The sequence below is a fragment of the Manis javanica genome, chromosome 10, assembly GCF_040802235.1.
Source record: "Manis javanica isolate MJ-LG chromosome 10, MJ_LKY, whole genome shotgun sequence".
Taxonomy (NCBI): domain Eukaryota; kingdom Metazoa; phylum Chordata; class Mammalia; order Pholidota; family Manidae; genus Manis; species Manis javanica.
The window spans coordinates 93,206,693-93,233,758 of record NC_133165.1 but is presented as its reverse complement, the minus strand read 5'-3'; the positions used below and the strand labels follow the sequence as shown (position 1 = coordinate 93,233,758).

The window sequence follows — 27,066 nt, the reverse complement described above, 5'->3', positions numbered from 1 at the left end:
ACAGTTTTGAATCCTAACGGAAAAGTTCACATTTCATGCTTATTATTACTGGGCTCAGTTTTGAGAAATAGTGCTTGGTTTCCAAGTGACATGACAGACAGGAAAGCCCTAGGGTAGGAGTTAACAGATTAGGGCAAAGTCCTTTCTACATGTTTGTTATTGCTAGATTTGTGATGTTGAACACGTTAGTTTTAGTAATCACATTACTAAAATGAATAGAGTCAACAACAAGTTGAAGTTCCACTTTAGTTCTAACCTACAAAATCACAGATTGGGTGTTTTGTGGTTTTGACAGTACAACTAATCTAAGGGCCTGCTTAGTTGGCATCTGGAATGAAAGAAAAGAGCCAGCTCAGCAAATTCATTTTGTTTTCTCTCATACTTGAGCTGGGACAGGGAATGACCTACCCAGGCACTCACACAGTCATTATTCTTATGGTGAGGCAACTTAACAACTAGCTTTTCTATTTCTTGGTTGACATACCCAGGAATTATCATCATTACATGCTTCATGTATTGCTTAATTGATGGACTGTAGTATTTTTGGAGTGGCACATTTTGCAACGTTCCTTTCTTTTGAGGGTTTTAAACCATACAGCCATTATGGAAAATCAACTCTTTTCTGTATGTATACATAATTAGCATTGAATTCTCATGCAGATCAATCTGATTATAGCCATTCTACATAGGACTAGAGAAATTCAGAACAAAGAGCATTTCATCATATTCATGGTTATGAAATTGTGAACCATTTACATTTTTTGTTAGGTTACAAAAATATTGTATAAAATCTTTTTAGAAATCCCAAAGTTCTTAACTTGCTATCTAGGGCTCTTTTTAGTGTATCACAAAACTACCAAAATAAAGAAGAATATCTGCTGAGAGTAACTCAATATAACTCTTCAAATTACCAGAAGACCTTTGTAAATTCAGAAAACATGGGACATAAATCTAACTGCTCCTATTCCTGGTTTTAAATGTGTTTCAGGGACTAAACACTGAGGTGTCTGAATTTTGTAACAATGCTTAGCTTCCAGAAAGTGACTTGAGTGATTAAATGGCAAGTCTAGCTTTGCTCATACAGCACTTATTGAACATTTAAAGAACTCAGCACATTTAAGGGGAAGGCAATATTGCCTGACAATAGGGAGTAATAATTGATAATGTGCACACACAGTCCAAATTCAGGAATATTGGCATGTGTGTGTGTGTGTGTGTGTGTGTGTGTGTGTGTGAGTGTGTGTGCATGTGTGTGGAACTGTCCTTGGGATAGAAAGCTCATAGCAGAACAGCTTCCTCAGTAAGATAATCCATACTTTTAACTGCAAGTTCTACATGAAGATGAAATTTATGGTCACAGTCACAGCAGGCACTCAAGAAAACGTATGAAGTTGAACTGAAGTTGTTCAGGGCCAGCCAACTTTGGAGGAAATGGGAATACACTTCGGCATACTTAAAGTGTCAAAATCCCTGAAATTTCAAGTGGTTTTGGAGGGTTTTTCAAGCTTTAGAGGTTCAGGGTTAAGCAAGTTTTTAATATTTTAGAGTCATGGGCTGAACTCCTAGAAATGTGTATATTTAATTCATCTTTTGCTTTCAATAGGGATACACTTATCTCTATACATATTTATGTCTTTCCTCACTGCATCTTCCAAAGATGGCCATGAGAGAGATCTGGGGCCAGGACAAGGAAGAAAGACAGAGAAGGGGAACGGAGAGGAATGGGAGGAAGAGAAAGGGAAGAAGAAGGAACATTAAGCAAGAATTTAGCCAATTTGTATAAACCATTTTTGTCTTGAATTAGTTTCTTTTATATTTCTCTATGATACAGTATTAAAAATATTACTACCAGCTCTGCCTATTCTTGTTTCAGTATAAATCAGCAGATAAAGTGGTTTTTTTTTCTTTTTGGATTGGTTTTCCTTCCCAGGAAAGGAAATCCCCATCTAGTTGACAGGAAATCTTTTGCTAGTTTTCCTCCACATCTAAAATGGAATCCTTTTAGCGCTTCCAACAGAGAGCTATAAGGCAAGCTGGCTTCTGCATCTTTCAGTTCAGTGAATGCAGAAGTTAGTCTATGGGATTCAGGGATTGAGAACTCCACTTTCTTCCCCATAGTTGAATTTTTGCCTTCCTGAAGCTCTGTGCTTAGATAAAAATGATGGATGACTCACCTAACTAGGAGCAACCCATTTCATTAAGCAGCTCTATATTTGCATTGAACTATATATAATTTTGTGAAGGGAAGTGTATCAGTCATCTTCTGCTGGATTTAGCTGCAATAACAAATGGTCCTTAAGTTTCAGTTCCTTACAAGAGTAAAAGCTAATATTTTGCTCATGTTACATGTTGGCTCTAGGTCAGTTATGGCTCTGTCCTTTCTTCTGTTCAGTTTGGTATCCAGGTTGATAGAAGATCTCTAAATGAGGACATGATGGCCCTGGTGTCAGAGGAAAGAGAGGGGTGGTGGAGCCTCACAATGGCTCTCAAAGCTTCTGCCTGTGTCACTTCCCCCTGCCATGTCATTTGTTAAAGGAAATCACACGGCCAAGTCTGAAAGGAATGTAAAATCTTCCCACATGCAAACATAGTGAATATTCTGAAAAATAATAAAATCTACCAGAGAGACTACAAGACACAACTGTTTAAAGTCTTGTTCTCTGGTGGAGGGATCAAATGCCAGCCTGATCCTTCCCTTGCCAGCCTTTTTAATAATTTATAGCTTTATTCTTAGGACAACAAAACAGAAAATCTCTGAAAATCAAGATCTATGGGGAAAATCTTTTGTTGGCACTCAGAATACCAAATATATTTCAAAACAAGAATGTCATAAGGAGACCTTCAAATTATAAACAAAGGACATGTCCCTCAGGAGACCTTCTTGGATTAACCCAATAGTCTCCTACTCACCTGTTCTTTTGATGGCCATTCCCTTCCATTGCCCTTAGTCCACCAGTGAATCCTCTTTGTGGACACATGTTTTAGTGCTTGTTTCTCCTACTGGAATAGAAGTTATCTTGGAGCAGAGGTTGCTATGCAGCATTTAAAAACTCAGTGCTTAATCATGAAATTCCTTAAAATCATAGCCAATCCTGAGTTGGTTGTTCTATCCATGTCTCAGAATGAGAAAATAATTTGGTTTCAAGACCCTGTCTCACTTAGTTTTTTTCTTTTCAAGATGTAAAGTAAGGCATAGTCAACATTTATTTGTTCATTCATCCATTCAACAGGTATTGAATGCCTATTATATGTCACAAACTAAGCCAGGCACTGAGTTGTGGCACCAGGTTCTCACCATTTCTGTCCTCATGGGCCTTATCTTTTAGTGAGAGTGACCCAGACACATCAAATAACCACACAAACAGAGTTATCAACTGTGATAAACACTAGGAAAAAAACTTAAAGAGAACTTGAAGAACATATGGGAGACCTGTTTTACTCAAGGAAATGACAGTTGAGATCTGAAGGAAAAGTGGCAGTTAACAATATAAAGAATAAAGATTAAACAATTTAAAGATGCAAAGGCATGTACAAAGGTCCTGAGGTGGGAGGGGAAAAAAAGCAGTTGTGAGGGAGTAAAAAACCCAAAGCAGCATACAATGTGAGACACAGGTCCACCAGTGAATCCTACAGGGCCTTGTTTGCCCCAGTAAGGGTCAGGGTCTTTAGCCACAAAAGGTGTTTAGGAGACACATGACAAAATTTGAACTTTTAGATATCACTCTGGTTGGCATGTGAAGTGGATTGGAGACTGGCAAATGGATGGCAAGCTGCCAAAGTGTTTTGCAGTTGTAGAGAAAGGAATTTCTGCTCAGTGCAAAACTGGCATCTGAAAGTTGGATGGCACACTATGATATTCTGGATCTCTTAGCTGTAGCAATTCATTAAAAAGAATTAGACCCCAATTTAGCAGGAAAAAAAATCTAATTTAAGTTGGCCCAAGGTTCATGATGTACAACACTTTTCAAAATATGCTTCTGAGCTAAATAATTTCAACTACACACCAGTATAGGTCTGTGACTCTCTAGTAATTTCAATGGATAGGCTTCAGGGAATCCATGAAACTCCTGAAATTCTATGAAAATTTTGTACTTATGTTTATATATTTTTCTATGGAAAGGGTCCATAAATATTATTAGATTCATGACTCCCAAATGGCTAAGAACCAGTGGTTTATATTATCACTTGACCAACCCATAGTTACTCCATCACCAGAATGAAATCCTGGGTAATATGTCTTGAGTTGGTGGAAAAGTTAGCTGACTGCCAAAGTTTCAACTCCTCTTCCCTAGTACAGAGTGACTGCAGGGAAGTGGCTGTCCAGCCAGAGACTGTGTTTCCTAGTTCTCTTACATTTCTGGAAAGTGGCAGTGGGCTGGAGGTGTTAAGGGGAGCATGTGGGTACTCTGACCAATAGAATGTATGTAGAATTTTGATTGGCACTAGTGTACAAAATTGGGTATGTGTCTGAAATGTCTTTTCCATAATTTCCCCACCTTCTCTAGTGACTTTGGAGGCCATGTCTGAAACTGGCAGCATCACAAGATGGAAGAATCCTTGGTTACTGAGTCATAGAGGCAGACAGGAAAGCTGTCCAACTATGAACACCTGCATTGGATTTAGGTGGTTAAGAAATAAATTTTTTTTATCTTACGCAGTTGAGATTTAGAGTTATTTTTTACAGCAGTTAATCTACCCTAGCATACAAAAATAATATCTCACATAGGAAGATACAGCAAAATGGGTGTGTTGGCTGTGGAAAAGTCTGCTTCAGATTTCTTCCTGGACCAAGAAACAACACCGCCTTGCAGGCCATAGTTTCTTGGTGTCATTGTGCAATGTGTAAGTTACCTTGCGCTCATATTTCTCAGGAATCCACTCCTTAGTTGCATGAGAGTATGATTACCAAAGATAACTAATTTAAATGGCTTTTAACCACATGAGAACAATATTAATAAGGTAAAAGAGAGACCTGCTTTAAGTGGGTAGAGATGTTCATTCATTCATTCAACAAATATTTGTTTATTGAATTTCTTTGGTATGTTTTAAAATGTACCTGGGATTTTGTTTTAATCAGGTATGGTAAGATAACAGACAAAGAGACAAATGTTTTTGGAAAAAGAGGTTTTGTTTACAATTCCAAAGCCATGCAGGACCACATGGAGAAGCACCAGGGATAGTCAGGAGGCAGAAAGAATAAGGGAAGAGTGTGGACAATGGCCTTAATTTTGTTTTTCATGGAATGGGCAAAGCAGGGCAAGCACCCAAGCAGGTTTAGGATTGGATAGTTTGACTAATTTTGGCAGGCTCTGAGCTGCAGGGTAGCCTCTAGCTGTCTGGTACTTAGCCTTGGGGTGACTGAGGGCAGGGGATGGTGTCCTTGCATGTGCTGCATTGGATTTGGAAATGGATGGAAACGTGGACTCAGGATGGACTGACCTGGATATGAAAGGTGGCTTACAGACAAATTGTTTAGTATTTCTAGGGATTAGCTAATTCTGGGAGGAGCAGCTCCCCAGTCCACAAGGCCCCAAGTTGTCAAAGCATTATAAAATATAGAAAATGAAAAAACATGATTAATACATAATGTACCAGACATATTTAAAAAAATTAATGCATCAGGGTCTATGTAAATCAAATTAACTGAATAATTACAAAGACATGGATTTACTAACATTCCATAGACACAGTTGGTATCTTATCACTTCACACCATGGAAGTCATTTTGACTACTGTATACTTCTATTAAATTATTTACTTAAATACATACATCAAGTTGTTCAAGATTCAAATGAAGTTATAGGTATTTCAAATTATTAAAAGAAAATTTTTGCAGAATTGTCTAAGTACTCCAAGGTTTAAATCAGATTTTATATTGGAACATAGACCTGGAAAGTTTGCAGTCTACATTGATTCTAAAGATAAATGCAGTCCTCCTCAACAAATACCTCTAGTTCTACCCCTCCAATCCCCTACCCGCCAACCAGGAACTATATTCTACAATGTAGTAGTCTAATGCTTAAAACTTTTCAGGGGCTCCTCATTATTTATTGTCAACATTCCAAACTTCAGTCATTTATAGACCACCTTTTCAATTTTTGCGGTATCTGTGTAACACCTTTTTTTGGTATTTTCTTTATTTTTTTCTACAGATCCACTCACCATGGTGCCATCTATTTTAATTTCACCATAAACAATTGTTGTATCTGATAATTTTGGATTTAAAATGCTACTCACATATTTTTCTAATGTGTTTAAAAACAAATACACGACTATTGAAAATCTTTAAAAACACTGTGTGCTGTTTAACCACACATAGGTAACTGCCCGTGGTGCCCATGCCTCCCTGCGGGAAACCCCAGCTTGGGGGACGGTGTTCAACATACTTTCCAAGACTCCTCACCAGGCAGACCCTGACTCCTCCTTTTCTACTATCCTCTTCACTTGTTGGGTCATCAGTCATGATGCCTGACCTTAATTCCCTGACTATGGTATGCTTTGTCTTGCTTCCATGCCTGCCTGAACAGGTTCTGTGCTCTTAAGGCTTCTTCCCCACCCTGGATAGGCCCTTAGGCTGCCTCTAAAAAATCTTCTTTGTTCCCTGCAAAGGCTTCTCTCTAGGCTTTCCCGCTGACTCTCAGCCCCAAACCTGTGCTGCCTCCAGTGTCTGCTTCTGTACTCCTGTTTTTTTCCTTTCTACTTGGTCCCTTTAGGACGGTGTCTGGGTATTATTTTCCACTGGGTTTAATGCTACCTTTATCCCTGAATGCTGCCTTTGGAGCTTTTTGATTTCAATTTCTGAATGCCATGGTCCAGTCCTATCCCATCCCACTCAATTTTTCACCCTAGTTTCCTAGACACCTAAATGTACAATGACAAAGACTTGCCCACTTATCCAACAGGGAAACAAGGCTTTTCCACAGCTATTCACTCTGCCTGGAATGTTCTTTTCCTGGGGCTTCTGGTGTGCAACTACTGAGCTTGCAGAACTCACTTGCAATATCACCACTTCCTAGAAGCCTTCCTTGCCTTCCCTAGGCAGTGTTAGATTTTCCCTATTCTGTTGTATCACAGAACTTACTTAATTGCTATAATTATCAGTCTAGATATCTGTCTCTCCTGCTTGTTTGAGGTCATACAAGGCAGGAAATATATTTTTGATATCTTTGTTTTCCCAGAACTTAACACAATGTCCAGTAAATAAGTAGTGGTTAAATGATCTTTATTGAATACATGAATAAATTAATAAACTAGAAATGTATTAATTAACATGTACTCTGGAATAAGATTTTGAAATTTAGCTCCTGGATATGATACAAGAATGGGAAAAGAACTGTTCCTACAATAAAATAATGTGAGAATAATCATCACTGAGCTTCCTCTCCATCCCCCACTCCCACCCACACCCCTGAGCATAGGAGACCCTAGGATAGCCAGAACTTTTACTTACAAGTTGCAACAGGAAGTGGCCTGTGACCCAGGGGTGAAATGTCATGTTCACGCCCAATCCCCAGAGATCCACTAAACTAAGTTCGGTGAAGAATTTAGTTAGGGCTGAATACTAGGAAAAACACTGGATATTTACACAGTACATTTTTTTCTCTACTTTAAGCTGAAGAAAAAAAAAGTAAAAAGGAGAGGAAAGCCAAAATTAAATAAACCAGCTGGTTTAACTTCTCTTTTTACGAATTTTCCATTGCAATCCTGTCTTAGTCATAAAGTCTTTCTCAACCACTTTACTGCTTTTCATTTGGCTGAAAATTTTCAGCTTTTTCTACATTAAAAAAACTACAGAATGAAAGGTTGACTAGGTTGTGACTCCATTCTTTCTTTCTCTACTATTTTTCCCCCTCCCACTGAAACACACACACACACACACACACATATTTACTGTGCAACTTCCACTGTGTTTGGGTAAAACCAGTTTCTGACAACAGCTACCCAGAAATAGGATCTCTGCTCTTTTTGAGAAACAACAGCTCTCTTTCTTGAGGTGCAAAAAATATTAGATGTTACTCCCCACTCCCGTTGCCTGCGGCGTCACACACTCCATTCTCCTTGCAGGCAGGGCTTCCAAAGAATCAAGAACAGCTGCTGAGCAACAATAGTTCCTGACGGAGCCAGTAAATAGACAAGGCCTAATTTTCTTGACCTTTTCCACCCCTGCTCCATCCTCAGAATGAGTGTTTTGATTTTGGGCTGTGAGGGGGAAGGGAAGGAGATAAAGGAGGCTCCTTTTTCATTTTGTCTTTCTCTGTCCTTAAAAATAAAAGCGGGAAGTGTTCATTGGGAAATTTTGCTTCGTAATTTTGTTCCCAGTCTTAAAAAAACAACAACAAAAATGCGTTTGTGTGGTGAGTATATGTGCGTGTGTGCACGTATGTATGTGTTTAGCAATTCCTTTTTAAGAGAAGTGGCTCCATAAAAGAGGCCAGTGTTTAGGAGGCTGGGCGATTTGATCAGCGTAGGAGAACCTCACCGGGGTGGCTCCAGCAGGTCACTGTCCTGGGACCAGTCGGCCAATGAGGGGGATTTTGGACACTTGTAGCAATTCAGCATTTCCAAGTAGGTAAAAATACTGTGAACTCCTTTGAAGGGTCAAGCAGGAATCCATATGCTCTGTTCAGCTCTCAGATAAGGACCACCCCAAAATGCCTTTCACCATGTGATAAGGAGGCATTCCTTTCTACAAACTCTTCTTACCAGGTTGGGAGCAGTTTATCTGCCTGAAACTCAAAATTAGCCCTGGCTTGAAGGCAGCAAACTGCTTTTGGAAAATGCTAGTTACCTCAAACCATTGCCGCACAAGCTTCCAACAGAGTAGCCTGATGCGATGGGTCCTCTTCCTTTTGAAAAAGTCAGCAAGGGAGAATGGAATCAAAGCTTTGAGCCACGCCTGCTAGGCTACCCATGTGTATGAAGCTCAGAGGAGATGCTTCTCTCCCCTCACTCCCAACCTTACTAACAAAAGACCCACTAATCCTGATTCCTTACACAAAAACAAAGTGTAAAACCGCCCTGGGGACAGGAAATAAAATGAGTGCTGCAGGAGCAGCTGGCACATTAATGCCCCCAAAAGCACGAGCTGGCACCTCACCCTGAAATCCAATCACCCTGTCTCTGTGGAGGATGGGGAGGGATTTAGTTTTGCTACAGCACAATGAAGTGTATTTTTAACAAGTAAACATAATGTTGTCAGAGTGTAGGTATTTTTGGCCAGTAAATGCTTCACGCACTCCCTATCAGCCCTCTGTACCGCTTCCATCCTCAGCCACCGCTTCTCTCCCGCAGGAGGAAAAGCTGGGGAAAGACATGAATACCCACAAATACTTTAAATCAGAAAAGAATGGCTGTGCCCCACTGTGCAACCAAATATTACTTCCTCTTCTGATTAGCCACTGCCTCAACAGCTCTCAGTAATTTTGTTTGCATTTTCTGAAGTCTTGAATCTTGCCTAACAGCTAGCAAGGTTTGGATGTAATCACCAGTTTCCGAACCCTGTCTCTCGTTGGATTCCACCTTTTCTTTAAGCAAACTCAGCTTAAACTTCTGGGAAATCTAAGTGTCAAATCTTCAAGGTAGGTTAGGAAAAGAGTTGTGCTTAGAAGGGCTTTCTGGTTTTCTTTGACTGCCTTTGGTGTCACTGTCTGCTGCTTCTTTGGGATGAAGGATGAACAAAGTTAAGGAACGCAGCCATTTTTCTTAGTACCTCATCCCATGCTGGGAATTCACAGCTGCTGTGGGGAGGCTCAGGGGAGATTTACTGAGGAAGAATAAGTTTTAGTTAATTCCGATGGCTCATGAAATCGCATGCGGCTCTCACCCAAGAGTCCAGATAGTCCCTCCAAGGGGGAGAAGTGGGAAGAATATGCTGAATGCAGGAGTAAAGAATCACGGATGAGAAAGAACACTTGCATAGGATGAGGGCTGCCAACAGGAAACATCCCAGAGAAAGAATCCCTGCTCTTATTCTGAAGGCTACTCCCAACTCCCTGTGGCCCAAAGGCTCTCATAATTGAGGTCTGAATTGGAGTGCTTCCCAAGGCTGCTGAGTGTGATCACACTTAATTTCAAGTAGCAAAGTCCATTTCAACCCACATTTTCACACTGACAGGGTGAATCTGAATAATAACTGTACTGAAGATGGTTTTTGAATGACTTACCTAGCCTATATGAATGTCACTTTTTCGAAAGAAAATGTGTTTCATAGTTCAGAAACGACCCTGTGCTGACCCCAGAATCGCCTGAGGAGTCCTGTCAAGTGCAGCTCTTTGAATATGCTTGTCACCGGAAGTGCCCTCCCTGGTCCGGCTCACTGTCTCTCTGGGGATGTTTCAGCCCTTTTCAGTGTAAGCGATGTCAAAATCCCTGGCTTCCTTCCAATTCCCTGATACCTTGACTTCAGTGCCTTCCTTGATTTTCTTTGTCTTTCTAGCATCTGTCCAATCCTGTTTCATTGGTTTTGTTTCCTCTTCCAAGCCTCTGGATCTGAATAATTTCTCAAGGTTTGGTTTCTGGTTGTATTGCAGGATGCCTGTGCCCACTGGACCCTGACTCTCCAGAGACCAAGATGGCAGAGCAATTCCAGGATTCATGTCAAGACAGAAAAGAGCAATTCCTAGAGGAAAACAGGAGGGCTTCTTGTCTCAGGTTTCCTAAGGAACTTCCCAGTGGACTTCTCAAATCTTACCGCCTAGATTTGTGTCCTAGGCACATTCTTAACAGAGATGGAATGACCATTATCGGCTTAGACTAATCAGGACCCACCTTCTGGATCCAGGAACAATTTCAAGTGACATTCACAGTTGAGAGGAGGTGAGGTGGTAACTGAACCAAGTGGGAATTCAGTTGGGAAGCTCAAGTTTGGGAATGGATGTTGGAAGCCAACCGTGTCTATTACATTACACTGCTTTTCTTCATCTTTCCTTGGAAACTCATGGACTCTCAAGATTTTAATCACCTCTATGCAGATGTATCCCAAATTATTCTCTTTGGAAGACCCCTCCTGATTTCTAGCTACACATTCACATTCAGTGCTGTTCCTTCTAATCCAGCTATGTAACTGAAATTCACTTTCCCTTTCCTCTCACCCACGTTCTTCAAGCTCAATCCTTCCTTTGACTTCCCTATTCCTGTTTATGGTGGCATCCTCCTTATTATTTAGACTCCCTCTTCATTACCTCACTTTCCCCAAGTCTATGTTAAATTAGTCACCAAGTCCTGTTGATTGTAATTTGGAGGGATTTCTCTTATTCCTCTCTTCCTTTCTACTTGCTTAAACCAGCTGCCTGTCAGTTCTTTCCCACTCCAGACTCTTCCTATAGAAAACAGACACCCAATAAAATTTCCAATTAACACTTCCACCATATTTTCCCTTTACTAAAAAAATCTTTATTCCTATTATTGAAGATTTACTACCAACTCCTTAGCCTCATATCCAAAGTGGCCTTCCTCAATCCGATTCCAACTTACTTTTTCAGATATTTCTCCTACTACTTCAGTTATGAACCCTTCACCAGCCATAAAGTTTCACTCATAGTCTCTCCAAACACATCTTGTACTTAGAAATAATGTCGTTTGACCCCATGGCTTGCCCTTGCTAGCTGGAAGTCTTTGGCCATATTGCCTTGCTTTTAGAAGTCTCAGATTTTTGATGTATGAAGCCATTTTTGGATAAGGCATAAATAAGAACAGGGATATTCTTATGCTGTTTACTACTTAGGCATATTTAGGGGGAATGATTATATCTGTATTCATCAAGTATATTGGTTGATGCATTAATTATCTATTGCTGCATAACTAATTATGCCCCAAATGTAATGGCTGCAAATTTTTATAACATTCTATCACTTCTGCCACAATCTATTCATTAGAAGTGAATACCAGTAGGCAGGAATCACTGGGGGCATCTTGGGGAATGCCTACCACAGTCAAAAACTCTTGGTCGACAGGAAGCAAACTGTCATTTCTTCTTTAATCTTTCCTTCACATTAGTTCTAGAACATTACAGCCCCCTTGTTTTTTCTCCTGCTCACCTAGATGCTCCTTCTCAGACTCCTTTGCTTTATTTTCCTCTTTCTTTTGATTATTAAATGTTGAAGTATCTCAAGAAGTAGGCTTCAAACCACTTCTATTCTCTAGGTAAACCCATTCCCTAAGAGATGTCATATAACGTCATGTTTTAAATGGCACTTATACATTAATTAATTATTTTAGTAGGATAATGCTTGCTGCTATGACAAATTCAGAAATATGTACTGATTAAGCACGATAGACATTGTTTCAAGTCCAAACTGTGTGTTTGTGAGCAGTTGACAGCACTCCTCAAAGTGGCCATTTATGCTCTTTCCATTGTGCGGTTCTGCTGTCTTCAACTTACAGCTTTTGAGTTGCTGTATTTGTTTGTAACAAGCCAGAAAAAGACGAAAAAGTATGAAGGATCAGGCACAAGAGATTTTTATGGGCCAGGCCTGGAACAGCATCTATCATTTTCATTCATATGCAATGGATGAAATTCAGTTGTGTGATTAGATTAAATTGCAAAGTTGGCTGGACATTTTAGTCCAGATGTGAACCTGAAAAGAAAAACAGATAGGTTTGAAGATGAACCTCTAACCATACTCATAAATTTTTACCTTTATACTTCTTGCCTCAACCTTTCTGTCTTTTAGCTCCTGACTCAACTCATTTATCTGCTTGCCTAGATGGCATCTGCCCAAGTAATATCATATGCTGTGTAACCAGAAAGGAAAAGCAACTTCTCTTTGGGAATTTCAGTTTCAAAATATCTCAGGGAAGATTCTTACTGGTTCTGTTGGGTCACCTGACCACCACTTAGACCTATCACTGTGAACAGCAAAATAGAATGTACTGATTGGTCCTTTCCACTCTGTGACCAAGAAGACTGAAACTCACCAAATGAATTGGATGTAACCACTGGAAGAATTTCTGCTGGGCAGATGTCACAAAGTACAGATGCTGATATAAAACACAGAAGTTGAGGTAAATATTGATAAAGCATAGACTTTAACTGATCAAGCTCATTGGGCATATGTGACAATATATAGCAAGCATTGGGACAATTTTCTTCACTAATTCATTCATTCAGCTTATGAAGTTTATTAAGAACCTAATATACATAGACATGGTATGAGATGTGTTATAGTACTATTACATGCAGGAAACATGGTAGACATTCAGAAACTACAACTGAATCATTGCCATATTCTTGTGACTCAGAGATACTTTTCCTCTGGGCAGGAAACTGTCCTGCTGGACTTGACCTGAGCACCAATGACTCAGTCTAATCAGTGCCATCCCCTAAAGCCTTGTGGGGTTTCTCCTGCTGGTGGTTCTTAGATTCCACTATTGGGAACAGCAACAAAACTAAGATTTTTGTCAGTGTAGGGGTTAAAGTAAAATCATGTGGCATTTCCTGGCTCTTTATCAATGAAGGTGGCTGATGAGAATCATATTTCAAGACTATTTCCTCCAAAAGGGTGATGAACAAGCTGCACTTAAAATTGTTTGACACCTATACTCTGGTTTCTCTTCATATTGTATGAATCTTTCGTCTTTTACTAAAGACTTCCATGGGGAGAAACAATTCTGAGTTCTCAGCTAATTTTTTTAAGCCTTGTATTTGGCAAGGCTGATTTAAAAAAAAATTGTTTGACACAGTATCTCCTGTATCCAAATTTATCAGCCATCCCTGCTCCCACCCCCAAAGCAGGTGATCTGGGAAGTGATAGGTTAGGGAATTGGGTATCAAGTTGATTGCAAATTGATCCTCACCCCAACAAAAGCATTTCAGGTGCAGGCATTTAAATGATTAGATAAAACACCCCTGTTCTCCTTTCCAATGACACCTTAAGGGTGTGGTTCTCAAAGTGAGTTTCTCCAGATGAACAGTATCAACATCATCTGTAAACTTGTTAGAAAAGCAAATTCTTGGGCCCCACCCCAGACTTCCTGAGTCAGAAGTTCTGGAGTTGAGGTTCAGCAGACTGTGTTTTAACAAGTTTCTACCCCCTACCCTACCAAGGTGACAGGAGGTCAGCTAAAATTTTACAACAACTGACTTTAGTTGTTCTGTTCCACAGAAGTGATTTTTCTGATGATGATTAAAATGGAAACTTAACCTTTTCTTGGGTCTATATTTCTGATGAGACTTTATCCAAGAATTACAATAGTGGTAGTCCAGTCAACATCAGATCTTTAATAATGACTCTCTTCCTATATGAGGAATGAAGAAAAAGCCTGAGTATTGGGTGTGTGTGGTATACATTTTGCAAAATGTAGGCATGGTCTTCACACATACTTATTCTAGTCCCAGTTGTTTTGAGTGAGAGATAGGAATAGTTTTTTTTTTTCTTCCATTTCCTCCTCAAAGCACATGCCTGTGGCTCCAGGAAGCAGGTGCATGCAATGACTTAATAGCTTTTCCAGGAAAGAAGATGCAATCAGATTGAGATGTGGAGTTGACACAGTATCTCCTGTATCCACTGATGTTACAGTGCAGTTTATATATATATATATATACACACACACACACACACACACACACACACACACACACACACACACACACATTTTTAAAAAGTGAAAACAATTCCACCCTTTCTGAATAAAGGAAAATAAAGTGATTATAATTCCAGATCTTCTTATGATGACATAAATTTTCAACATTACATTTGAGTGTGCATAGATAGTTATGTAAAGAGGGAAAAAAAAGAAGTAAAGAATATATATTATCTCAGATAATTGGAAGCTGCTAAAACAATGGAGTGTAATGGAAATAGCATTACTCCCAAGAAGTGTGCCTTAGAACTGGTCGAGGGTCTGGATGAAGAATTTGTTTTTCACTACCATTTCAATTTCTTTTTGTTTCCACAAAGCTAATGTTGTTGCCAGCAGAGACTCCAAGTGATAGGACTCTAGCACAAATTGTATTTGTGGTTATTTTATAACCTAGAATAGAAAGGGTATGCTGGCCTCTTGTACTAATGAGCTTTAAAAAAATGGCAGGCTCAAAGCTTTAAGTTCTCTATTCAAGCCTTGGTTAATAAACCATAGCATTTCAGTGATTGCCTCCAAATAATCTCTTACCTCTATCAGCCTAAAATCAGTGGCAGAGGCTGATCCAGTGGGCTGCTGAATTACAGCATAGGTTGAATTCACAGCTTCATCATATTTCTCAAGTAAAAGTAATCAATAAAGATTATTAAGGTATTTTGCATTCTTTGTACTAACTTTTCAAAGTATGTTGTATATTGCATACCTCCATCACAGCTCAGTTCAGACAAGCCATGTTCACATGCTCAGTAGCCACACTGGCTAGTGACCACCGTATGAACAGCACAGGTCTAGACCATGAAACCAAGCAGGTCAACTAGCACTCCATCAGTGAGTTGATTTGATAATTGGTTTAAGGCAAGTTTAAAAGCCCCTTAGTGGGTAAGTCAATGAGCAGGTGACTCACACTCCTAACATTCCTTTTTCACCAGCTCTATCTCAACCCACTCCTAAGGTTCATCAGGTACTCTCCATGAAAAGTTGGCTGGTGGAGAAGAAGTTAAGTACTGAGTCTGGTTTCTAGCTGACTGTACACTCTATGGACTGATGGCAGCTGGAACAGGACTGCTGCAGCTTCAGGGGGAGCCCTGGAGGAATATGGGGGAGAGGGAAGCTTATTGGGAAGAACTGCAAGTGACACATCTGATTTACTACTTTCTCTCAAAGGAAACATGTGGCTTGAGGACTGATAGCTGGTAAGATTCAGTATACCAGTGTATATGTGTGGGGAAGTTGGGGTTCCTATGGCCAGGATCCTTACTGAACTTAAACCACCTGATGATGTAACTGGCCTGTTGCTATACCGCTTCCACACCTTTAGGCAATAAGCTATTATTGTGCTCTATAGAGAGCTCGGCCTAGTGCTCTGGGCAGAGGCAGAGACGCTAGTGCTCGACCTGTCGCTGGGAGAACAAGCCGGGTAATAAACCCTTTCACCACAAAGAACGTTTTGCTGTCAATTTCTTTGGTCACATTGAATCCATAGCGAACTTGCCAGGGGCTGAGACCCATTGGCAAGACAGTATGCCTGCTCCTAAATGAGAGATGACCTCAGGCTGGAGTCAATCACTTTTCAGAAGAGATCAAAGAAATTCTGTATGACTCAGGTGGGTATTCTCTGTCTGAAGCCTGTGACTTACGTCTTTTAAAGTCCGGTAGTGTGGAGTTTTGTTGAGTTGCCAGTCAACCACATCCACACCCCAGTCTAATGCAGCTTAAACACTAGCATCCTTACCGGAAGATGGCCTACCAAGTGGTAGGATACTAGCAACGTGGGATTTAGGTTGTCATCTTCTCATTTGAGAATTTTGTTTCAAAAAAGAGTCAAGGTACCTTCTTCAGACGACTTGGAAATGACAGAGTAGAGGCTAGTAGTTGAAAGAAAGTCTTCTGACTTAAAAACCATGTCTTTAGATATATTTGACTGTGGTTAACTGCACAGAAACTCACCAACAGCAAGTACATGGGAAGTCTACTAATTTTTGAGAGAACTGTAGGGCTAAAGAAACCACATGCCTATGTGACGTAGCTTGTGCTTGCAAAAATCCTAAATAAATTTCCAGGCCATTAAACCCATACCACCCGGAAGGGGACTGGTGAAGCTAGATAACCCCAAGTGCTATGGGCTGAATGTCCTTCAAAATTTGTATGTTCAAGCCCTAATATCCAGCATGATGGTGTTTGAAGGTGGGCTTTTGGGAAGTGATTAGGTTTAGATGAGTTCATGGAGGCAGAGCTCACCTGATGGGATTAGTGTTATTACACCAAGAAGAAGAGAGCAAAGTACTCCCTTTCCCACCACCCCCTGTCTCCTCCACCATGTGAGAACATAGCTAGAAGTGGCCATCTGTAAGCCAGAAACTGACCCACGCTGGTACCTTGATCTTGGACTTCTCAGTCTCCAAAGTGTAGAAGAAAATGTCTGTTGATTCAATCACCCAGTCCAGGTAATTTTGTTATGGCATCCCAAGCTAAGATACCAAGGAGAGAAATACTCTGCAGGGTCTACCTGATCTATGGTTGTGGAAGACAATGGACCAAGAGCTTCCCAGAGTAAGCAGTGTTAGGGCCACAGGGGTCAGTGGGCAAACACTCCCGTGGGTTAGAAGCACAGGCTGCCAGCTGGGTCAGTAATAAACCCCCCTGGGCCACGGTCTTGTCATGGGTGTGCTGTATCCGCCCTGCAGAATCTGATCATGGCTGGGAAACTGTAACAGCTGTGTATTTCTACTTCCTCCCCAAAATGGGAGTTTTTATTGCAGTTTCTCTATTCCCTTCACTACCATTTTATATTTGGCTTTATGGGAGTAGTAATTTGTCTTTTAGTCTTATAGCAGCCACATCTGAAACTGACAGAGAGGAAAGCACACAGAGAGATTCCAGGCTTTGAGCTGGATGCATAAATGGATGAAACTTGTTCCGTAGATGAGAATGAGTACATATATATGTTCGGGTGGCTTCAAGGATGGAGTCCACTCATGGCTTTCCCATAGCCATTCCCCACTTCTTCCTTAGTAACAGAACCCTGGGCGGTGGCCAGGCTGAGAGGTACAGGATAGGAATAAACCCTGTAGAAATCATTGTGTTTATAATAGTTATTCATATACTATTTAGATCATACTCATTCATTTTTCTTTTTAGTGGAGTGATGGCTATGAAATTGTTTAAGGGAAAATGAGTGGCGGTAGTAGAAAGGGTTTTTAATCAGCTTCCACCAAATTTAATAAGAAACCCAGTGAGGTCACCCAGTGAGGTCACCCAGTGAGGTCCAGCAGCATTTGGCCAATTGTTTGCCACATCTGTAAATGCTCTAATACTCACTTCTGTCCACATAAATATTATACAATAAATATTCTTCAATTGTGAGATGTCTGGCCTAAGTGCCTCTCCCAGACAGAATCTGGATATAAATTGGGTTTACTTCAGTTAACAGGATTTCAGAATGGGCCTGTTTCAGTGTTGAGATTAGAACTCAATAGAGATTTGTTTTTGGTTCTGTCTCAGGCCCTCAACTCATACATACTGATTTATTTAGGGAAGTCTGTGAATATTCTTATCCCCAAAATATTCACGGAAGAGTGGCATAATTCAGTAGAAAATATGTGTCTTTGTCACCTCTTAAATTAATATCAAAAACAAAGGGAAATTGAGGCATGGTAGATCATCTTAAAGATGGAGTTCTCTCCCCTTAGTTCAAGTACCCACTAATAATCTCAGTTAAACAGGCTAACATAAAAATGGAGTGTGGAAACATCCACATAGATGGTCTGCTTTGAATTTTCTTAAACATTAGGTTTGAAACATACTGCATGAAAAGCCAACTTCATCATGAAAGTAGAATTTCTCTTCTCTTTGTTACATAGCTACCCTTTAAGAAGGATGTTTTTCCAAGAAATTCCTGCCCTGAGTATAGACCTCCATCTTACACAGACACTTTCTCACATATGATCCTGAATAGGGTGCTGAATGATAAGATGATAAGATGAACAAAAGCAACACCAGAAGGTTTTTTTCCCTTCCTTTCTTTCTTTTTTTAAAGGAACAATAGATTTATTGTGCAGGCCTCCAGATGACAAAATAGCTGACTAAAAGTGCAGGTTCGAAGCTAGCTGATGTTTCAGTACAGCTTAAAAGCTCTTTTTAAGCTTAGATTAACACACTGATAATTGAAAACCACCTGGACATGTTATATGTTCTAGATATTAATCTCAGGCTTTCATGAGGGACCTATGCCTTCAGACCTTCACATCAGCTAAGTTGCCTTAACCCTTTCTGGAAGAAGGCGGGGTATAAATAGATCCATTGGTGAAATTAAATTAAATCAAATTCCATTCTGCGTTTGTTGAGACAGCTTTCAATCTAGAGAGTATCTGTTCCTCTTATCTAGTCAGCCTCATTAAAGATGCAGCGGCCCAAAGCAGCTTTACGAGAGTGATGTACCCTGAAATCACCCAAATTAAATGACTTCTCAGGACAGTGTTAAAGAACTTCCAGATAATTTTACGAAGTAATGTGCCAAAGGCATCAGCTTTGTTCTGGGCTGCTGTTTTCTTTGGAAAAAGATGGAATTTGTTTTTTTCTGAGAGATTCTTAATGAGATGGTTGGTTGGCTTATATGTATTTTCATGTGAACATACACATCTCCAGAATTTCAAACAGACATCAAATCAAGGGAAAGCTCTGCTGTTAAAACTAATGTTGCTCATCACATGAACAACCAGAGCCATTGGCCATTGTGAATGGCAATGGGTTTTCTGAGACTAACACAATTTTAGTGACCACTGAGGGCAGAGTTGGGGTAAACTGGGTGTATACAATTGTTCTGAATACTTAATTGAACATGGTGTTTTTCCACGAACTTTGTTTAAAATGAGTCTCCAAGGCTCATAAACACTGGGCTCAGATCTCATAGGCTTAAGAGACCTGATGGATTTTATGAAAAGATGTAACCAAACTCGAGTTGTCTTTTCTTACCCTGCTTCTTTTAAAATCTTCCTGCTGCTGCTGCTTTTAGTTTGTTCCCTTGGTTTAAAATTTATATGAACCATCATCTTAGAATATAATTTGAAATTTCAAAGAAGGACTTGGATCGGAAAGCAGTTTTTCTTTTTTAATTTCCCCCGCATTTGGTCTGGGTGGTGATTATATTAAATCAGGCTTTTATGGAAACACTATCATTAAAAACTGCTCATGGTCCCTAGGGACAGGATTTGGAAACATGACACAGGTCTTTCTGATTAAGGGTATGAAAACTCCCACTTGTTTGCAATGGCTTTTTTGTTTTCGATTTATAGTAACTCCCAGCTAATGATCCTGTTTTAGAGCTATTTAAAGAAGCTCTGAACTAAAATTGTAAAGGAACTAGATGAAAACATTAACACAACAAATACATTTGTGTCCCCCCTGCACCCTCCTCATCCCGTCCCCTCCCTGGGCAGCACACAGTCCTTCAAATCTTTCTCCTTATTTTTCTACCCTTTTTTTTTTTAACTTGCTGCCTCCTTTTTTTCCTCCCTCTTTACCTTCAGGGGGTCTGGCCATTCCTCTGGGCTCTAGATTCTTGAATCTGCTTCCTTTCATTCTGTCTCCATGATCCTCCAGGCCCTCAGTTCTGTTCTGTCCTCCTGCTGATTTTTCTCAAGTGTTCCTTTGCCTGTCCCTCCTCTGGGCTGCACCTCCACCCTTTATGTCCTTTGGCCTGGATCTTGGAGGCCTCTTTGCTTTGCCTTTCTGCTCATTCTGCTACTAGTCAGGAGCCACCTCTCAGCCTTGGAGGTTTCCCTGCTACCCCTCAAATCAGTTCAAATCTGGAGAAATCTCTCTCCAGAACTCTCAGAGCAGGAGCTCCACACAAAGCAAAGTGAACATCAGACCATAACCTCTGATGCTTCAGAAGGAATTGCTCTGGTTTAAGAATGATAACTTAACATGTCCCTCACTGCTACAAGCTATGAAAAATAGGTACATAGATACAGGGTTCAGATGGGAGATTAAAATATTAGCTATTAGTAAATATTAATGTTTATTCATAATGTGACACTAGACACCCTGGCTTGACCTGTGGTTAGACCTAGTTTCTACCTTAAACTCTATGTTCTGTCACTGACAAAGGAGCCAGGCAATCAAATGTTGAAAACCTTTCCCAGGTGTCACAGAGCAGAGAAGGGACGGATGTGGGTCTGCTGAGAACTCTTTGTTTTTTAACCTTGGCAATGACCCTCAAATACTATTCCCTCTGGAAACATAATGGCAAATGCTAGTGTATAGCTCATGCTGATGCTCAGTCCCTAATTTTATCCATTAGTTCAAATCATGTGTAAGAGTTAATTTAAATTAATCCATCCCTCTGCCTAATACATCAATATATTTTTAGAAAATTCTCATTGAACACCTGGTAACTTTCTGAGCACCGAGGCCGCAAAAATGAATTGGATGTGGATGACTTTGGCCAGCATGGTACAGGTGCAGGAAAATTAATCATACGTAATTATATGCAAAAACATTGTTATCTAGGAGTCCTGATTGAAAGTCCTCATGGAGGGCCCTCTTTGTTTGGTAAGTGCTTTTATAAATCTATTTAGGCAGAACAGATCGGTTTTGTAAGGCCTGAAGCATACAGAATTTGGAGGTTCCTTTGTGAGAGAATGTAGAGTTATGAATTCAAAATCAGATTCAAAAGTGGATATCTAGCATGATTTTAGAAACCATACAAAAAATTTACTAAAACCTTAGAAATTCAGCTCGCTTGCTTTGGAATTTCTTGTGACACTTTCCCAGAAGTGCTTCATATTTGCCCCCTGGTTTCTTGCCCCACCTAGAACACTCTACAGTTACCAGGGACTCCCAGCACTGATGGGGACTGGTCACGTAAAGCCTGAAACTTAAGCATCAATGGCTTAAGGGTCAATCTTCCCTGAGGCACATTTCCAGAGACTGAATGTTGGCTGGACCATACCTTCAAATAACAGAGGAGTGATTTTGCAAAAAGGGGAGCCATCTGGAAGAGCTCTATCCACGCACTGCTATAGCTTCTCATATCCCCACAAGTCTTCAGGAAAAACTACAAGAGTCACATTAGGTCCATTGTGTTTGTGTTTCTTATGGAAATAGCTGAAAAATTACTTCTGTACCTTGGTTGGTCCAGCATCAAAACAGAGTCGAGAAGTGAACTGACATGTAAGTTACCACCATTGCAGTATCTTAAATGCCATGGAGGATCTTTACCTGAACTACATTAGCATAAAATATATATATTTACCAAACCCTTACAAAATATGTTATAATGCATGATCATGTATTGTAAGGATGTTTGCATTTGCATCTGGTGTTGGATTAATTAATGCTATTTATGTCTCAAACTGAAAATATTTAAAATCATGTTTTTTCCCCCTGAAGCCTCCTCATGTATTTCTGAACCTTAGTTAATGGCACTGACATCCATACCATCTATCCAAACCAAAATCAAAAGTGACTACGTTTTGTCCCTTGCACTAAGGGTATTTCATGCTTCAGTCTTGGTGCCCTTCTCTCTGTCTTGCCCAGGGAGTGCTCTATTAAAGAACACTTGCTCTCTGTGTGCTAAGGTGATGGTGGCTGCTGACCATTCATTCATTGCTAAGATGATGATTGTGCTACAGTAGGCAGACTAATGTTTCCCCCCACCTCCCGTGGTGTCTCCATCCTAGTCCCTGGAACCTGTGAATATGTCACCTTACGTGGTAAAAGTAAATTTGCAGATGTGATTAGAAGTATTAAAACTTGAGATGGGGAGACTGTCATGATTTTCTGGGTGGGTTCAATGTAATCACAAGGGACCTCATAAGAGGAAGCCAGTAGGCTCAGGTTAAACAGAAAAGGAGATGTGGCTCTGGAGGTAGAGGAGGAGGGGAAGGAGGGTGGAAGGTTTTGAAGGGGCTACACTGCTGGCTTTGAAGATGGAGGAAGGGGCCACCAGGCAAAGAATGTAGACAGCTTCTGAAAGCTGAATAAGTCAACCAAACAGATTTTCCCTGAGAGCCTCCAGAAGGAATGCAGCCCAGCACCCTGATTTCAGCCCAGGAGGATCCGTTCCAGACTTCAGATCTCCAGAATGCACAGGAATGCATCTGTGTTGTTTTTAGACACTGTGTGTGTGGCGATTGGTTACAGCAGTAACAAGAAATTGTTACAGGGCCGATAATACATTCTTTGCCACCGTGGGGGGTGGGGAGTGGCCCATTCATCAGCCTAGAGTATTCAAAAAAGCTAACATTAAACAAATAGTATCTAAACTGATCTCTAAACCCTTCACTTTTCTTTTCCTTTGGGCTTTCCTTTTCTCTCTGTGTTGGCCTGGAATCCCAGAAACCAATCTAGATCTAAGGGGTTAAGTCAGTGCTGCTTAGAAATCCCCCAGGGGACAGGACAGTGGGGGATGCTGACCCACCGCAGACCCATCAGTAGGTTTCACAGTATCTCACCAGGAAGCCTGTGCCGCCGGTGCTCATGCATGAACTGCTGCGCTGGTGGCCATGCCACGCCCAGGTCTTGGTGGTTATTAAGGTAGAACAATCTTGGTCTCTCATAAGGCCAAGCCATCTTCTTAATTGTTACCTTTCTATCAGGAGAGGTTCTAGCCTTACTCACTTGTCCAGAACCCCTAAGCCCTGATGCTGAGGATCTGTCATTAGTCCAGGCACTGCTTCCCTGAGAGGCATCCCATCTTTCAGTTCCTTTTGCTACCGAGAGACCTCATCTGATATCATCCCAATGCATTGAAGATAACAAAAATATGTTTAATCTTCAAGGAAAATGGATAGGATCACCACCTCTTTCCTTCTACAGAGGCAATTTAGTCCAACTAAAATTTCTCCTCCACTTCCTTGTGACCAGCTCTTTCTACTGGGGATACTGGGCGCACACAAAGGACATGTTAGGACCACCCCCAGGAAATAGTGCCCCTCCTCTTACCTTACACAATTGTCTAGAAAGAGGGATGGCAAGTTATCAAGAAGCCAATTTTCAAAACTACGGATGCCACTGAAAGAACAAAACATTTTGCGAGAGTTAAAAAGCCGAGCAGTGTCTTTGGGCAGAGAGGTATACATCACATGAGGTTCGGATCACTTTGTAACTCAAAGTCCGGTCACTGCTACAGCCTCAGTGTGCCACGGCGGCAGTGCATGTGTCCCTGGGGTTTCTCTGCCTGTAGAAACAGTGAATTGGTGGCATCGCCACTTAAACAAATGCTCCTGTTTCTAGATAAGACAATGTTACCAAGGACTGTGTTTATAATGATTTTTTTGGCAACCTGAAAACTAAATTTTAAACTGTAATTTTATTTACTGTTACCTTCTGCTTTTTAGAAGTGTATTGGCTGTCTGGGGTGCCTCGATTCCCTGTTATTCTGGTTTATTTTTATTTTACAGATATTTTAAGTTTGGGCTCTAATGACAAGAAGGAACAAATCTATTTTTATATTCTCCCCGACTCCTATCCTTGTTCTAAATTTCTATCCCAAGCTTTCATCTAGGCAAAAGTAAACAAAGATACAAATAAACAAACGCCTTAACAATTTTAAGGGAATTTAATAAAAACATTCTGTCTTCCAGGCATTGTGCCAGTTGCCAAAAATAGAGAAGTGAATTAAGTGTAGCCCCTGTTCTAGAGAAGATCCCGGTTCACTGGTGGAAAAAAGCATGTCACCATGGTAAAGTGCAGAAGTATGTAGTCAATATTTGAGTTCCTGCTTTGTGCAAGTTTCTGTAGTTTCAAAAATGAGTGTGGCAGACATGAAGCCTGCCCGCATGCATCTTAGTCTGCCAAGGAGAGCAGCCATTGAGCTACTTTTTATAAGTATGATCAATGTCTCGATGGAAAATTGAAGCTTTGTATGGAAATGGTTAACAGGGTCACCACTTCCCTCTGAGAGGTAGGACAAACATTAGTTTGGAAATAGTGGTGACAACTGGGGGTGGAGTGACAGAAGAGGACAAAGAGGAGAGACCCAGCATAGCATGTACGAGAAAGCCTTGAGACTAGAGAGGGTATGAATTGTGCTGAAAACCAGAGGCGGGTCTTTAGGGCTGGAGTACAAAGGGGGAGGGGAGGAAGGTTTCATGGCCGATGTTCTAAAATCTTCAGAGTAGATGAACTCTCTCGAGAATAAAGATATATCAGCATCAAGAACTTTTTTCTTACAATAAAACAATTGTACATGTTCCTATGCTGCCTTAGGTACCTGTTTGTTTAATAAATACTTATTAGCTCATTCTGTGCCAGCTCTCTGGTAGGCCCTGAGAATAAAAAATAAACAAGGCAGGGTATCTACATGCACATTAAGGAGTTTGTATCAAAATGGAGGCAAATATGATAAAAGCAGAGAGAAGGAAACAGCCGTATGTCCATACTATTTTAAGATGAGGTTCAATTCTTCTGCAGCTATTATGAGATTTCTGGCCCAACTCACATCTAAAAATAATAAGGAAGAGCTAAATAGCTATAGAACTCCTCTTGTTATATGTCTGAAGCTGGTTTTGCAATTTCAAGTGCCTGAGTCCCTCTTGGGATCTAGTGGATTTCAGTCTGTGGAGGTGAGACCCAAGAATACTGAATTTTAAAAAGCACCCCAGTGCTTCTGCATATATTCTGCAAGACACGTTTGGGAACTACTGAGGCAGAGCAGGGTGCCTGTGAGACCACAGTACTATTTTCCCAAATGGGTGCTGCAGCCTGTTGGTAGATGATATTTGAAAAAAGGATTTAGTGGTGTAATGTGTTAGACTGTGTCCCCACCCCTCCCAAATCCATAAGCAAGTCCTCACTTCCCGTGCTAACTCTCAGAACGTGATCTTGTTTGGACATGGGGTCTCTACAGGGGTTATCAAGTGAAAATGAGGTCATTAGGGTGGGCTCTAGTCCAGTATGACTGGTGTCTTTACCACAAGGGGAAATTTGGGTACACACAGATACACAAGGTGTGCAACACAAGAACACAGAGACAGCCACCCACAAGCCGAGAGGGAGGCCAGGACCACCCCTCCCTCATGGCCTCCGCAGGTACCAATCTCACCAGCTCCTTCATCTTGGACTTTGAGTTTCCCAAGCTGTGAGATGATACATTCTTGTTGTTTAAACCACCCAGTGTGGTACTATCTTAAGGCAGGTCCTAGAAACTAATGGAAGCAGTTCAGTGAGTTTTGGAAATTCTGAGTAAAAGAGAGTTAAAATGATTTTTCTGTAGCAGGGCCCTCGGAAGCTCAGACATGCTGTGTCCCATGGTCCTCCAAGAGGGGACAGTGTATGCGTCTCATTCCAAATTTGATGACAGAATGCTTTTCATTTGTGGTGGAGCATTTCATGAGACTGGTGTTCTGTGATTCTGATGCAGGGACTATATTGGGCTCTTTCTCTAAAGTCAATAGTCATGCTTGGGTCTCACAGCAGCAGAAAGGCCAACCTCATGGACCTTGGCTGGGTTCAACAAATAAAAATGGAGATAAATTTTTTAAATGCATTTGTTCAAATCCATCACACCCCCTTGGAAAAAAACAGCTCCAAGGGAATAACCTCCTGGAAGTTATCAGGAACCATCTTTCTTGACCCATGAATCCTGTTTTAAATCAATGGTTCTGAAGCATCCTCTCAAAGGGAAAAAAGCTGAGAAGTACTATGTTGTCTCCCTCAGTGGGAGTAGTTAAGGAAATGTAGGAGAAAAATATGCAAGGGTGATTCTATCAAACTCAACACACCACTACACATTTATCTTCCAAGCCCTCCATTTATTCCCATTGTTGTTCCTGCATCCCTTGCCAAAACAGTGATCCATCTTTCTTGAAACGGAACATTGAGAGAGAAATGGACCGTTGTTATTGTCAATGCTTAAAAAAGTAAGACTGCAAAAATTTATCTTGTGTATTTCAGTTACTAAACACACATACAGAGTAAGGGAAAGGTGGAGACCCAGGCTCTGTAAACTTCTGCAAAATTGAAGGACTTCAACATCTTACTTATCTAATGTGTTATATGTTATTTAAGGCTAGGCTTATACATATGAAAAATTTTAGACTTGATATTTGATCTACAATTATGAGGGATGGGACCATGAAAAGTTGGGACCATGCAAACAAAATATTCATCAATTTTTTGTTTCACATTTGTAAGCCATGACTTTTATACACTACCCATCCTTTGCAGCCCACTTCAGGACACTTCTACACATCCACTGAAGACTGTCTGATCTAACTCATTCAACCTTGCCAATGACCAGTGCCCATCAAACAAAACCAATGCCCACTTCAAACAAACATGCAGTTGCCTTGACTCCTGCAAGAGTTTCTGACTTACCAGGCTGGGTAAGTTGATAGATCTGTAATTTTAGCAGGCATCCCAGGTGAGTCCAATGATCAGCTCCATATGAGAATCAGAACTGCCCATTGGGCATTTGTCACACACAGCCTCAGAGTATTAGTGAATCTGCCCTATCTGAGACCATCCTCTCCTTAGGTGAATCAA

General features: G+C 40.6%; 2 long non-coding RNA genes and 1 other non-coding gene across 4 annotated transcripts in view; 2 read left to right on the top strand and 1 right to left on the bottom strand.

Annotated features, from left to right (window-relative positions):
• LOC108399320 (uncharacterized) overlaps window positions 1-20,087 on the top strand; it is a 44,861-nt gene extending 24,774 nt beyond the window's left edge. Inside the window, exons 2-5 of one of the 2 annotated variants that reach the window (XR_005062561.2) lie at window positions 4,506-4,623; window positions 10,530-10,815; window positions 12,672-13,002; window positions 15,507-20,087. This is a non-coding gene — a long non-coding RNA (uncharacterized lncRNA). Of the gene's footprint in view, window positions 1-4,505; window positions 4,624-10,529; window positions 10,816-12,671; window positions 14,146-15,506 lie in introns of those variants that run through there. The other variant, XR_001853621.3, reaches the window with a different exon arrangement.
• On the bottom strand, window positions 10,746-20,668 carry LOC140843620 (uncharacterized). The gene is made up of 3 exons (XR_012121517.1): window positions 20,097-20,668; window positions 12,916-12,978; window positions 10,746-12,575 (listed from the first exon to the last, which is right to left on the bottom strand). It is a non-coding gene; the product is annotated as an uncharacterized lncRNA (long non-coding RNA).
• Window positions 13,537-13,653, top strand: LOC118973333 (U5 spliceosomal RNA). The gene has a single exon (XR_005062605.2). It is a non-coding gene; the product is annotated as a U5 spliceosomal RNA (small nuclear RNA).
• Window positions 20,669-27,066: the final 6,398 nt, after the last annotated feature.